The 12,952-nt window shown below is 38.1% G+C and overlaps 1 protein-coding gene across 2 annotated transcripts in view; it reads right to left on the minus strand.

Annotated features, from left to right (window-relative positions):
* The window catches only part of Slc39a12 (solute carrier family 39 member 12), an 84,254-nt gene extending 72,996 nt beyond the window's left edge, over positions 1 to 11,258 (minus strand). Inside the window, exons 1-2 of one of the 2 annotated variants that reach the window (XR_005880733.1) lie at positions 11,197 to 11,258; positions 5,784 to 5,892 (exon numbers count right to left, since the gene is read on the minus strand). The gene's annotated coding sequence lies outside the window, so the exon portion shown is untranslated. The remainder of the gene's footprint in view (positions 1 to 5,783; positions 5,893 to 11,196) is intronic. The other variant, XM_040755458.1, reaches the window with a different exon arrangement.
* Positions 11,259 to 12,952: the final 1,694 nt, after the last annotated feature.

Below are 12,952 nucleotides of genomic sequence, written 5' to 3' on the forward strand. Positions count from 1 at the left end.
ATCTGCATAAAATAGGAGATAATTTACTTCTGATTAAAAAATATTTGGCCCACATTTTGGACTCATCTTGTCTGATGAAGTACTTCCTAATTCATAGATGCTGGTTTGTGCTAACATAGAAGGCTATAGTGGAAAGGGGGGCTGATTCTTACTGACTAGTTTTCTTTCATTCAGTTCTTTGCTTTCTTATGTGTCCTGAGCTTCAAACATCTGCCATACAGTATATTTACACATGTTCTGTAAACAATAAAGAACTTAAAGGGACCTCTTAAAATGTAAGAGAGCAGTGATTTAAGATGAGACTCAAACAAGGCTCAAGACATCCTGGAGGTACAGTCCTGGGTGCCATGTAGTCATCCAGGTAAGCCACTCTAGGGACTGAGTCTCACTTCCATAATAATCCTGAATTCTTTATGTATTATGACAGATTTTAAGGCATGTAGATATCTTGAGGCTTCTGATAATTCACACATTATGCACTTTGATCTAATGCCAAGGCAGGAAATGTATCTCTTCCTGGGCACCCAGTTGTCCATTATTACTACATACTGTATGTATGTTTATTACTACATACTGTATGTATGTTTCCACTCTTATTTGGGATATTATGCTTATGCAAAATGTAATTTTTAAATGTAATTAAAGAATACAGGTTATCAGTGAGTCATCTATAATAATCAACTTGTAATCATATTGGGTATATAGGTTTTCCACATTATATAGATGGTCTTCAAACACTTCAAAGACCTATAGAATATAGCATTTAAAATGGTTTGATAATATAAGACCTTTTTTTGACAGTCAGGCACATCTGCTCCTGGCAGCGCCTATCTGCTTCAGAGAACATGATGGGCATCAAAGAAACTACATATGGAGTTTGCTTTCTTTGTGACAAAAGCTAGCCACTGGGCAAGAAACTGCCATATCTCAATTCCTGACAGTATGCTGTCCAAATTGGACAAGCAAGACACAAAAGGAAGGGACTGCTGAACTTTGCCAAAACAAGTCAGAACAGTCCTTTAAAATTCCTGCTTCGCTGAAGTCTGTCAAGTATACTGGGCCTGGAGGCCAAGTTGGATGCCTCAACTTTGCAGAAGAACTTTGAGTGACTGTCCACCCTGGTAATATTTTATTAAGTAATATTTCACTCTTTGGGGTCCTTGATGGAGTTGAAGACTAGATAGTCATAGTCAAAGTTTTCCTTAGTATTATAAAAAGTAAGTTAGGCATTAAAATTTTGACTCACAAAGATAAGATAAATGATAGAGTATTTCTCTAATTTTGCCAAATACAAATGGATTGGATATCTTACTTGATAACTGTTTTTGTTGTATATAATTTTACTATATTAAAATTAAAACCTTCCTTTTTAATTAGGCATAAAGGGAGGAATACTGTCTAACAATCTTTGTACACTGTAAATATGTATTACTTTCACTGGTTAATAAAGAGCTTACTGGCTTATAGCTAGGCAGGAGAGACAGACAAGAGAATTCTGGGAACAAGAAGGACAAAGTCAGAAGAGCCACCAGGAGACACAGAGGGAGCAAGACGTGCTGTGGGACAGGCAAAGCCATGAGCCATCTGGTAGCACATAGATTAATAGAAATGGGTTAATTTAACTTGTAAGAGCTAGTTAGTAATAAGCCTGATCAATTGGCTGAGCATTTATAAATAATAAGCTTCCATGTGGTTATTTGGGAGCAAGTGCTGAGACACAGATGAACTTTACCTATAGATGCCTTCTTTTGGCCTCTGTGGACACCTGTACACACATGGTTCACATACATATAATCAGGCACACACACACACACACTAAATCTTAGAAAGACCAGCAAGCCACTGTGACATACACTAATTGTGTGACCTTGAGCATTTCTGAATAGTACAGTGAGGATTTTTGAACATTTAACATTTCTTTTTCATTATAAAAATGATGGCATAAAAGATGTTTGGTTAAAAAAAGGACCACTATCAGAAATGACATCTAGAAGGACAAGCATTTTGAAAAGAAGGAAGTAGGCAGCCAAAGTGAACAGGGGGAGAATGTGGCCTAGAAGTATCTCATAGATGTGAGATCCCTCTAGTATAACTATTCTCCAGTTTCTTCATGTGGGCACTTAGTGCTATGAACTTCCCCCGTAGCGCTGTTTTCAAAGTGTCCCATAGGTTTGGGTATGTTGTGTCTTCATTCTCATTGAATTCGAGGAAGTCTTTAATTTCTTTTTTTATTTCTTCTTTGACCCAGGAATGGTGCAGTTGTTCATTATTCAATTTCCATGAGTTTGTAGGTTTTCTGCAATTTGTGTTGTTGTTGAATTCTAATTTTAAAGCATGGTGGTCTGATAAGATGCATGGAGTTATTCCAATTTTTTTGAAGCTGCTGAGGTTGGATATGTTGCCAAGTATGTGGTCGATTTTTGAGAAGGTTCCATGTGGTGGTGAGAAGAAGGTATATTCTTTTTTATGTGGATGAAATGTTCTATAGATGTCTGTTAATCCCAGTTGGGTCATTACTTCTATTAGACCCTTTGCTTCTTTGTTGAGTTTCTGTCTGGTATTCCTGTCTAGTGGTGAAAGAAGGGTGTTGAAATCTCCCACTATAAGTGTGTGGGGCTTTATATGTGATTTAAGTTTTAGTAATGCTTCTTTTACAAATGTGGATGCCTTTGTATTTGGGGCATAGATGTTCAGGATAGACACTTCATCTTGGTGGATTTCGCCTGTGATGAGTATGTAATGACCTTCTTTATCTCTTTTGATTGATTTTATTTTAAAGTCTAATTTGTTAGATATTAGGATTGCTACCCCTGCTTGTTTCTTGGGTCCATTTGATTGGAAAATTTTTCCCCAACCTTTAACTCTCAGGTAATGTCTGTCTTTGAGGGTGAGGTGTGTTTCTTGTATGCAGCAGAAGGAAGGGTTCTGTCTTCAAATCCATTCTGTTAGCCTGTGTCTTTTTATGGGTGAGTTAAGGCCATTAATGTTGAGGGATATTAATGACGATTGATTGCTCATTCTTCTTTGATTTGGAATGGTTGTTGGTGGTCAAATTATGTGTAGAATTTCACCCCTTCGTTCTTTTGGCTGTTGGTAGAGAGGGATTCTCTAATACCTATGTTTTTCTGGTTGTAGTTAACTTCCTTGGGTTGGATTTTTCCTTCCAAAACTTTCTGTAGGGCTGGGTTAGTTGACACATATTGATTGAATCTAGTTTTGTCATGGAATATCTTGTTTTCTCCGTCTATAGTGATTGAGAGCTTTTCCGGGTATAGTAGTCTGGGCTGGCATCCATGGTCTCTTAGTGTTGGTAGAATATCTATCCAGGACCTTCTGGCTTTCAGAGTTTCCATGGAGAAGTCAGATGTAACTCTGATAGGTCTGCCTTTATATGTTACTTGGCCTTTTTCCTTAGCTGCTCTTAATATTCTTTCTTTATTCTGTATATTTGGGGTCTTGATTATTATGTGGCGAGGGGACTTTTTTGTGGTCCACTCTATTTAGTGTTCTGTAAGCTTCTTGTACCTTCATTGGCATGTCTTTCTTAAGGTTGGGAAAGTTTTCTTCTATGATTTTGTTGAATATGCTTTCTGCCCCTTTGAGGTGGTTTTCTTCTCCTTCTTCTATACCTATTATTCTTAGGTTTGGTCTTTTCGTGGTGTCCCATATTTCCTGGATGTTTTGTGTTAAGGATTTGTTGGACTTAAGGTTTTCTTTGGTTGATGAATCCATTTCTCCTAGTGTGTCTTCAACACTTGAGATTCTCTCTTCCATCTCTTCTATTCTGTTGGTAATGCTTGTATCGGTAGTACCTGACTGTTTGCCCAGCTTTTCTATTTCCTGCCTTTCTTCAGATTGTGTTTTTTTCTAATTGTCTCTATTTCAGTTTTCAAGCCTTGCACTGTTTGCATTGTTTCTTGCAATTTTCGGTTTATCTTTTCGTCCATTTGTTGTCTTTTATGATTTTTTTGGTTTGTTCTTTCTTCCATTTCTTGCATTTTTTGCTTTGCTTTTTCTTCCATTTCTTGCATTTTTTCCTTTGCTTTTTATTCAAATTCTTGTAATTTTTGGTTTGTTTTTTCTTCCATTTCATGCCTTTTTTTGGTTTGTTTCTTCTTCCATTTCTTTCATTTTTTGCTTTGTTTTTTCTTCCATTTCTTGCATTTTTTGCTTTGTTTCTTCTTCCATTTCATGCCTTTTTTGGTTTGTTTCTTCTTCCATTTCTTTCATTTTTGCTTTGTTTTTTCTTCCATTTCTTGCATTTTTTGGTTTGTTTTGTCATTTCTTTGAGGGATTTTCCTTTATCCTCTTTTAGGGCCTCCATCATTTTCATGAAAGTGGTTTTAAGGTCATTCTTTTCTGCTTCATTTGCCTTGGAATGTTGGAATCTTACTGGTGTGGAGTCTCTAGAATCTGGTGGTGATATATTTGTTTTTCTGTTGTTGAGTGTGTTTTTGTATTGTCTCTTTCCCATCTCTTCTTCTAGTGGGTGCAGAAAGAGCCCCTTACTGGTCCGGTGGTTAGGGGACCAGAGTTCCCTTTTGGTGGGTGCTAGGAAGTCCAATAATCTGGTAGTTCTTCTATCCCTTGTCCTCGTTCTGGTCCCGTGGGTGGAGAAGACCAGGAATCTGGGGTGCTTAGCCTCCCACCTGGTCCCCTGGACCTTTTGCTGGATCTGCTGGTTTCCTGGTCTCGTTGGTGGGAGAGAAAACCTGGAATCTGGGGTGCTTGGCTCCCACCAGGATTGGAAACTCTGTGCAGTTCCCAGGTGATCCCCAGGCACTGGAACACAGGCCCCGATGCAAGGCCTGTTGTACCTGGTCCCACCGGAACAGCTGGTCCCCTGGTCTCCCTGGATCCACTCTAAAGATATTTTTTTAATGTTTGAGTGGGTAAAATATGTATATATGTCTTGTAGTTCTAGGTTTATTTATTTTTATGTCTGTAGTCATGATTTCAGGGAGGGCTTCCCTGATCAAACCCAATTTTCTTTAACCCAGAATGAATCCATAGCTTCTCATTTCCTGTGGAAATAAAAACATAACCTCTTCCCCATTGTAACAGATCTTTTGACTTCCATTTTGAAGCAAGACATTTTCAAATTATATAGGTTGTCTTAATCCGGCAGCTTCCATAATCCAATAGCATCTGATTTTCCTTCATCAACAATCAGAAAATCTAAAGATGACACAATAACATACAGAATCCAGACTCTATGTGTATTTTCTAACTTTATGTGGCTTATTTATCCTGCACTTACTCTTTGTTCTTTTAATGAAAAAATATATATCTGAGTTCACTGTTTAGCTACAGCATTATCTCAGTTTTTTTAGACCTGTGTTGCTTTACCTTGTATGATGCATATTTGTCATCTTGAAAGTTTGCTTCTCAGAGAACTGAGAAAAAAATATACTATTCCTGTTACTCTTTGAGTTGCTGACTGTCATCTTTGGAGTTTAGGGTAAGACCAATAAACTTCCATTTTGGAGAAAGCAATTTCAGGTTTTTCACTGATTTCAGTCAAATGTCAATCCAAGTACAGCTTGATGCAACAATGATATGACTTGCCATATTTTTTATAATGCTGTTTTTTCAAGTGGCATTTTTAGGCACAGGGGAAACTAACAAAAACAGAAAGTTGGTATTAGAAGAAGTAGTGGGTGCCTTCAATTTCACAGTAACAGTCTGAATCACTAGGAATGAGTCTACATAATCAAGGCCTGTCCTGGATTTCTTTAAGACAAATTAACATGAAATAAATCACAACAATGGGCATGACTTACCTCACCATCTCTGTGGGTAAGGAATCCTCTGTTTCAAGGTATGTCACAAGTTGCAATATTTTTAGCCAGGGCTGGTTTTCTTTGGAAGACTTGTCTAAACAGGGGTCCCCTTTGAAACAACAAAAAAGTGTTAGCAAATTATGGAGTTTAATCAGAGAAGGATTTACATTGAATTGGTTAAAGGCAAATCATTGGTTCCACTCACACTTGAAGTGATACCATATGGTCCAGCTTGCCAAGAAGATATTTAGGGCCATGACATACCAAGGGCAGAAGGGTAAGAAATTGTAAGTTAATACAATATCCAAATGAGCATTTTTGTCATCCATGGCCCTTCCTGATGGGATAAAGAAGGTGGCATTTATGTAATCTCTTGACCATATTCCAACTTTACCCATTTTTAAATCCCCTGGATTAACTGCAAATATCAACAAAAGATAGACTTAACTTTTTTATTTTTTCATTTTGGTTGTGAACATAGCCTTTAATGGCTGAGCCATCTCTCCAGCCCCTTTTTTTATTTATTCATAATCATTAGTAATCAAATGAAACATTGGGGATGTTCTCTTTTTTCAAAACAATTAATCTTATTTGCTTGATCCTTCACATTTCACAACCTTTTGCAAGTCTCTTTTGAGCTAGAGAGATACTTCAGTTGGCAAAGTGCTTTCTGCACAAGCACCAGCACAAGGATTTGAGTGTTAGCTCAACAAAAAGCTATAAATGGCAGTGTACCTATAATCCAGAGCCAGGGAAGCAGAGCCAGAATATTCCTGGACGTTCTGGCTAGCAGTCTCACCAAATGAGAGTTTCAGGTTCAATAAGGAGCACTATCTCTAAAAGTAAGATGGAATATGATTGAAACATCATCAACATCTTGCTTACAAATGAATGTGAACACTCATACATACAAAGAGAGACAGATACACACACACACAGAGAGAGAGAGAGAGAGAGAGAGAGAGAGAGAGAGAGAGACTCCAGATATTCCAGAATATCCATGAACACACAGGTATGCACCACCACACTGTCTTAAAATTAATACTTTATGATTTGAAAATTAAGCACATGAAGATTTATATGGTTTAGATGTAGTATGCCCCCCAGGGGATCATTACTAGCAGTTTGGTCCTAGAGTGGGATACTAACATTAGGAGATGAAGTGAAACCTTTAAGAAGTTTGGTCTAGTAGGAGGGACTTAGTCCATGGGAGTTCTTGGAAGAGTGGATGGTTGTCATGGAACTTATCTTAGTTACTTCTTTGGTTGCTATGATAAGAAAAAAACTGACAAAAGTAGTTTAAGGAAGTAACACTTTGTTTTTATTCATAGTTTTAAGTCTCTAACTTTGAACCTCCAGAACTGTCATCTAAATGAAAATTTTTATACACCCATTTAGCCTGCCTAAGGCATTTCATAGTAATAAAAAAGACTGATATAATCAAACATGACTTTATTTCTCAGAACAAAACTTTGACATTTTTACAATGTTCTTAGAAAAAATAGAATTCTTATTCTTTTTAAAACTTCTAAATTGATTAATGGACATGTAACTTGCATTAAAATGATTACAATTCAAATAGCATTTAAAATAAGGACACATATTTAATTGTAAAAGCTTGGCCAATAGCTCAGGCTTACTACTAACTAGCTCTTACATTTCAAGTTAACCCATATTCTTTATTTATGCTATGCTACATGACAAGGCACATTCACCTCCTTCTCCTTGCCCTTCTCCTTCCCATTATCCTTAGTCTGGTTGCCCCACCTATACTTCCTTTCTGGCTATTGGCCAATCAGCATTTTATTAAACTAATTCGAGTGTCAAATCTTCACAGTAAACACGAGGATTATTCCACAGCATTTTGAGAGGACATGAGCCAGGAGAGACAGACAAGGGCTATTACAGGCCCTGCTAATAGCCCTCCCAGAGACCAGGCCATAGTTTCACGAACCAGCTGGAGTTGATCAAGAAAGTCTCAGGGAAAACCACAACTCAGGAGCAACCAATCACCAGGTGCCCCCTTGGCCTTCTTCTAACTCAGCAGATGACCACAGTCTTCTGCTAGCTCAAGCAGATGATCAGCTTTCCTTGCCTTGCTGTTGGAAAGTCCCTAACCACTAGAGACACCTACCCACCAGCCCCCAAGACTAATTTATCCTTCCTGAAATTCCCCTAACCTGGTCTAAAAGGAGGGCCTTCAAGCTTCTTGGGTTGTTGCCATGTACCACTCCAACATGTTGGAAATTTTTTAAGTACTTTTGCTGATTGCATACATGATGGTAGTCTTTTATGGAGACTTCTCATGAACCCTTACACATTTCCCCCTTTTTGTCTAATTAAAAAGGAAATTTTTAACTTTAACATGTTAACAGTATATACAACAAAACAGTTATTAAATAAGAATTATAGTAACAATATCTAGTCTATTATTAGTATTTAGTAAAATTAGAGAAAATATTCTATTATCTATTTTATTTTTGTGACTTTATAAAGTTTTACATCTAACTTACCTTTTGTCATAACTAAGGAAAACTATAATTATAACTATCTAGTCTTCAACTCTATCAAAGTCCCCTGAGGATTGAAACGTTACTTAATGACAGAGACATCAGGACACCTGGATAGTCACCTTCTGTGAATTTAGGACATCCAGCTAAAATAGCTGACATACTTTCCTGTGAAGCAGGGAATTTTGAATGACTGTCTTACCTTGAAGGATACTTTTTAAAAGTTCAAGCTCAAATATTACTAAGAAAGAATGATTCAACACTATGCTAATTAAGTTAATGGCATGAATGTATATTCTACCAAATAAATTGTTCAAAGCTTATTATTCATGGGATCCATGAAAAGTGATGTTTCCAGTATCTGAGAAGCTATTACATATAGTTTATGTTTCTTTTGACCTTTATGTGTAATGTCCTGGAGCTTGGTGGTGAATATATGTAATCTCAGCCCTTGGGAGGAATGCTGAGACAGGCAGATAAAAAAATCAAGGCCAATATGGGATACATGGTAAGAATGCAATTAAAAATTACCTCAAAAACACTGAAAAAATATTTACATAGAGAGTTATATAAACCATATATATATTAAATCTTTTATGGTCAAATAATTGTGTATTAATAAAGTATTAATCATAACTGCCTACTGATGCTTGAAACATACAGAATATTGTATTTCTCACACTTCCAAACTTTGATTTTTAAATGTATATAATTTTACATAGTCCAAAAAGTAATTGTCACTTTTTTCGAGGGAAGACTAAACTAAATCAACAGTTTATTTTTAATAAAACAATGTACTTATTTTAGTTTTAGAAGTCTTCCTCTTAAAAATTTGGTGGGCGCCATAATTTATAAGCCTAATGATAATGATAATTGTACTTCGAAAAATAATTTCCTATTGTGTGCGGAACTCCACTAGAGTAAAATATTCTTTGGAAATGAATTTTAAGTATACCTGACCTTAAATCAGGCCACAATGATAGCAAAATACTGTTGATACTTGAGCTGGGTCTTAGAAGAAGTAAAAATCTGTATGTTTGAAGACAAAGAGTACTGTCTTCAAGTTGGACCCAACAAGTGCCCTCTGTCCTTATGACACTTTTGTATCTGGCACATTTATGCCCCCCCCCGTACGTGTGCTTATCATATTCCAATTGTTATCAAAGTTCAGCGGTGTTATTCTAGAAGACACACCCCCCACTTAAGCCCTGTGACAGTTACTATCAACTGTCAACGTGACAAGATCGAGATTTCCCAGGAGAAAAACCTCTGGTCATGTCTATGATAGATATCTCTATTGGATTAACTGAATTGGGAAGACTTACCCTAAATGCAAGTGGCACCATTCTGTGGGTTGAGTGCTAGAAGGCATAAAGCAAGCAGGTGAGTTGAGCGCGAGCTTCCATACCTCTGCTTCCCGACTGTGGAAACAGAGTGGCCAGCTGCCTCCAGCTGCTGCTGCTGCTATGCCTCCCACGTGAACCATGATGGGCTGTACTCTCACACTGTGAGTGCAGATAAACCCTTTCTTCCTGAAGCTGCAGGTGACAGGTATCTATCAGCCCGATGAGAGTAGTAGCTGATGCAGGCTCTACCTCTTTGGTTCCTTCTCTAAGCCAGCATCCCTTGCTTTTGGGGGATTCCATGAGATTATACTAGACTAAAATGACCCACTGTCCCCTAGTCTCCTAAGCCTTTAAGTTTCTATTTCTTTCAAGACCAAGTTCAGATATCACTTCAAATCAGAGCATTTTATTAAGGAACTTATCTCTCCAGCCTTGATTCTTTTGGCCAAGGAAACAGAAACCTGTTAAACGGTGATCTCAACAGTATAGTTATCATGGAGGTTCAGGCCCTCTCAAATGTCTGGCAACAGAGAACTAGTTAATTTATGGTACATCTTTTCAGTTGGCCACCATGCAGCCAATTAACCAAGTCATTTTATAGGTATTCATAAAATATAATTTTAAAAGCTAGCTTTTGGGAAAAATAAGGCATATATTTTTGCATTTGTATAAAATAACAATGGGAGGAAGTATATATTGCTTTTTTGCTATATATAGGAGTTTATGTGCATGTAAATGCTATTGTTTTAACCTCTATATTTTCCAGAGACATACTGTACATATGTATCTGTATAGGAGTACATACAGAGGTATGTATAAATGTACATAGTATTGACCTAGGACAAAATAGATTGAACTGGCATATTTTTTTCTAACTGATACCACTTAAGCTGCTGTAACTTCAGTCGAAGGCATTTGGCCTGACTTTCTCTATGGCAGGAACTATAAAGACTCTTGCATGAGATGTCCTTCCCACACCAAGGCTAAAAAACTGGCTGTGGACACCAGAGACTATGAATGTGACTGCAACAGATATAAATAAACAAACTCTGAAGTGGCCCTTATCTTCCACTAGCTTCTAACACTCCTCCACCCATCTTTTAGTAACATCCCCAGAATTTATTTTCTAGTCCAGTTATTTATTTGGCCTGCTCTTCCTTCACAAATTTATTATTGTTTTTTGTCTGAAAAATGTAAAAGCATCCATCGTGCTTTGGTCATTTCTTTGGACTTCACTCTTCTGTAAGGATCCCTGTGCTATGAGAAAAACTCTGAGTGTTTTCTCTTTGTAAGTCAGTTCCTGACTTATGTGGGTTCCCAAACAAAGCCAAAGAGCCTACACGGAGTTAAAGGGAGGGAATAGTAGAGGGAATTTCTTCCTCTCTACCCTCCAATGTGTCATCCATTTGTTCACGATTCTGAGCTTGAGGAAGTTGATGGAGATAAGAACAGCACTGGATGAGATTCTGCCTTTGCTGTTGTCAGGGCTGACGGCTTTAGAAAAATACAGCGGAAAGCCTTTAGTAAGTACCACGCTAGTCCCCGGGCCATTCCTACCTTGAGGAGCAAGATGTGGAGGGTGTCCTGCTCACCCCACTTCAGGACATTCTTGCTCTTGATGCTGTCTCCGGTTGACACTGGCCCTTGCTTTTAGGTTGTTCTGGCCTTTGCTTTGGCTCCACCTCATGGCCAGTTTCTCTCTGTCCTGACCCATTCTTTCTTCCACTTGTCGGAGAAAAGAAACTCACACAGATAAAAGACCTTGTTCTCCTATCATATTTTTTCATTTTTTTCTTTCAAGGTTATCTTGATTACTTGAGAGACCTAGCTTTATTACTGGGAGCCCAACCATCAAGGCTCAAATTCTGTCTCTGCTACTGGGCTATTAGGATAAGCTACATGATAATCCTGAATTTTCTGTGAAGGTGACTGTCTTAGTCACTATTCTGTTGTTGTGAAAAGACACCATGACACAGACAACTTATACAAGAATGCATTGGCTGGAGAGACAGCTCAGCGGTTAAGAGCATTGACTTCTCTTCCAGAAGTCTTGAGTTCAATTCCCAGCAACCACATGGTGGCTCACAGCCACCTGCGGTGAGATCTGGTGGCATATTTTGTCCTACAGGGACACACACAGGCAGAACACTGTATACATAATAAATAAATCTTCCTTTAAAAAGAAAGTAAGCATTTAATTGGAGATTTGCTTACAGTTTCAGAGGGTAAGTTCCATAACCATAATGGTGAGGGCATGGCAGTGGGGGGCAAGGGGCAGGCATGGTGCTGGAATGGTAGCTGAGAGCTTGCATCTTATCTCTAAGTTGGAAGCTAACAGAGGGATACTGGGCCTGGTGTGGGCTTTTGGAATCTCAAAGCCCATCCCCAACAAAGCCATACCTCCTAATGCTTCCTAAACAACCTACCAAGTGGGAACCAACCATTCAAACATATGAGTCTATTGGAGGGGTATTTTTCATTTAAGTCACCACAGTGACAATAGAAATTGATCTTCAGGCACAGGGTCAAGCCAGCCCAAATTTAAGCATGGTTAAGGAGAGGCTAATGGATTCTCACCCAGCAAAGGAGCTACTGTTAGTTGATAGCTGCTGAAGATAGGAGGGAGGATCAGATTTCTTCATTGATACAGCCCCTGGAAGGGGCACCAGTAGATGGTCCTACATTCATTCACATAAAAACAGCACTAAGAAGAAGAATTGTGGGTTTAAAAAGAACAAAACAACAACCAGGAAGTTGAAATTGGGAAGGAAAAATGATAGTGTGATAGGAAAAACTTGGAAAGGAAGGAATGTAGATTTTATTAAGATGTTATATGTATATGTATGTATGAAATTCTCATACAATGAAATTGAGGAAAGGATATTCACTGCTCTGTGGGAATCCTTAACCCAGTATTGAGGACAGAAAACTTGGGGCAATAAAAGTTAAATTGGCTTTGAACTTTGTAATAACGTGGAACACTCCATGTGAAGTCAATTGGACCACACAGGTTAGGGATGTCCTTGAACAAAATGGTTATCACTGGGCACCAGCTGGCATTTGGCTACAGCTGTCAAGACGTCCTTGGGAGCCACATTGGACCCCCAGAGTAGATCATAGTATATTCTAGCTCATTAATAGACATATCTCCAAGCATAAATATGTCTCCTTATTTGGACTACACAGGCTGTCCTCCGAAGAAAGTGGGAACGTTGAAGAGGCAAGAGCCACATGCCTCCTGGCATGGAAGTTAAATGCTCAACCCATGACTCTCAGATTGTTGTGAGTACTGTCATGCTGTCCTTGAATTTAT

The sequence above is a fragment of the Mesocricetus auratus genome, unplaced genomic scaffold (assembly GCF_017639785.1).
Source record: "Mesocricetus auratus isolate SY011 unplaced genomic scaffold, BCM_Maur_2.0 Super-Scaffold_100013, whole genome shotgun sequence".
In the NCBI taxonomy this organism is placed as follows: Eukaryota; Metazoa; Chordata; class Mammalia; order Rodentia; family Cricetidae; genus Mesocricetus; species Mesocricetus auratus.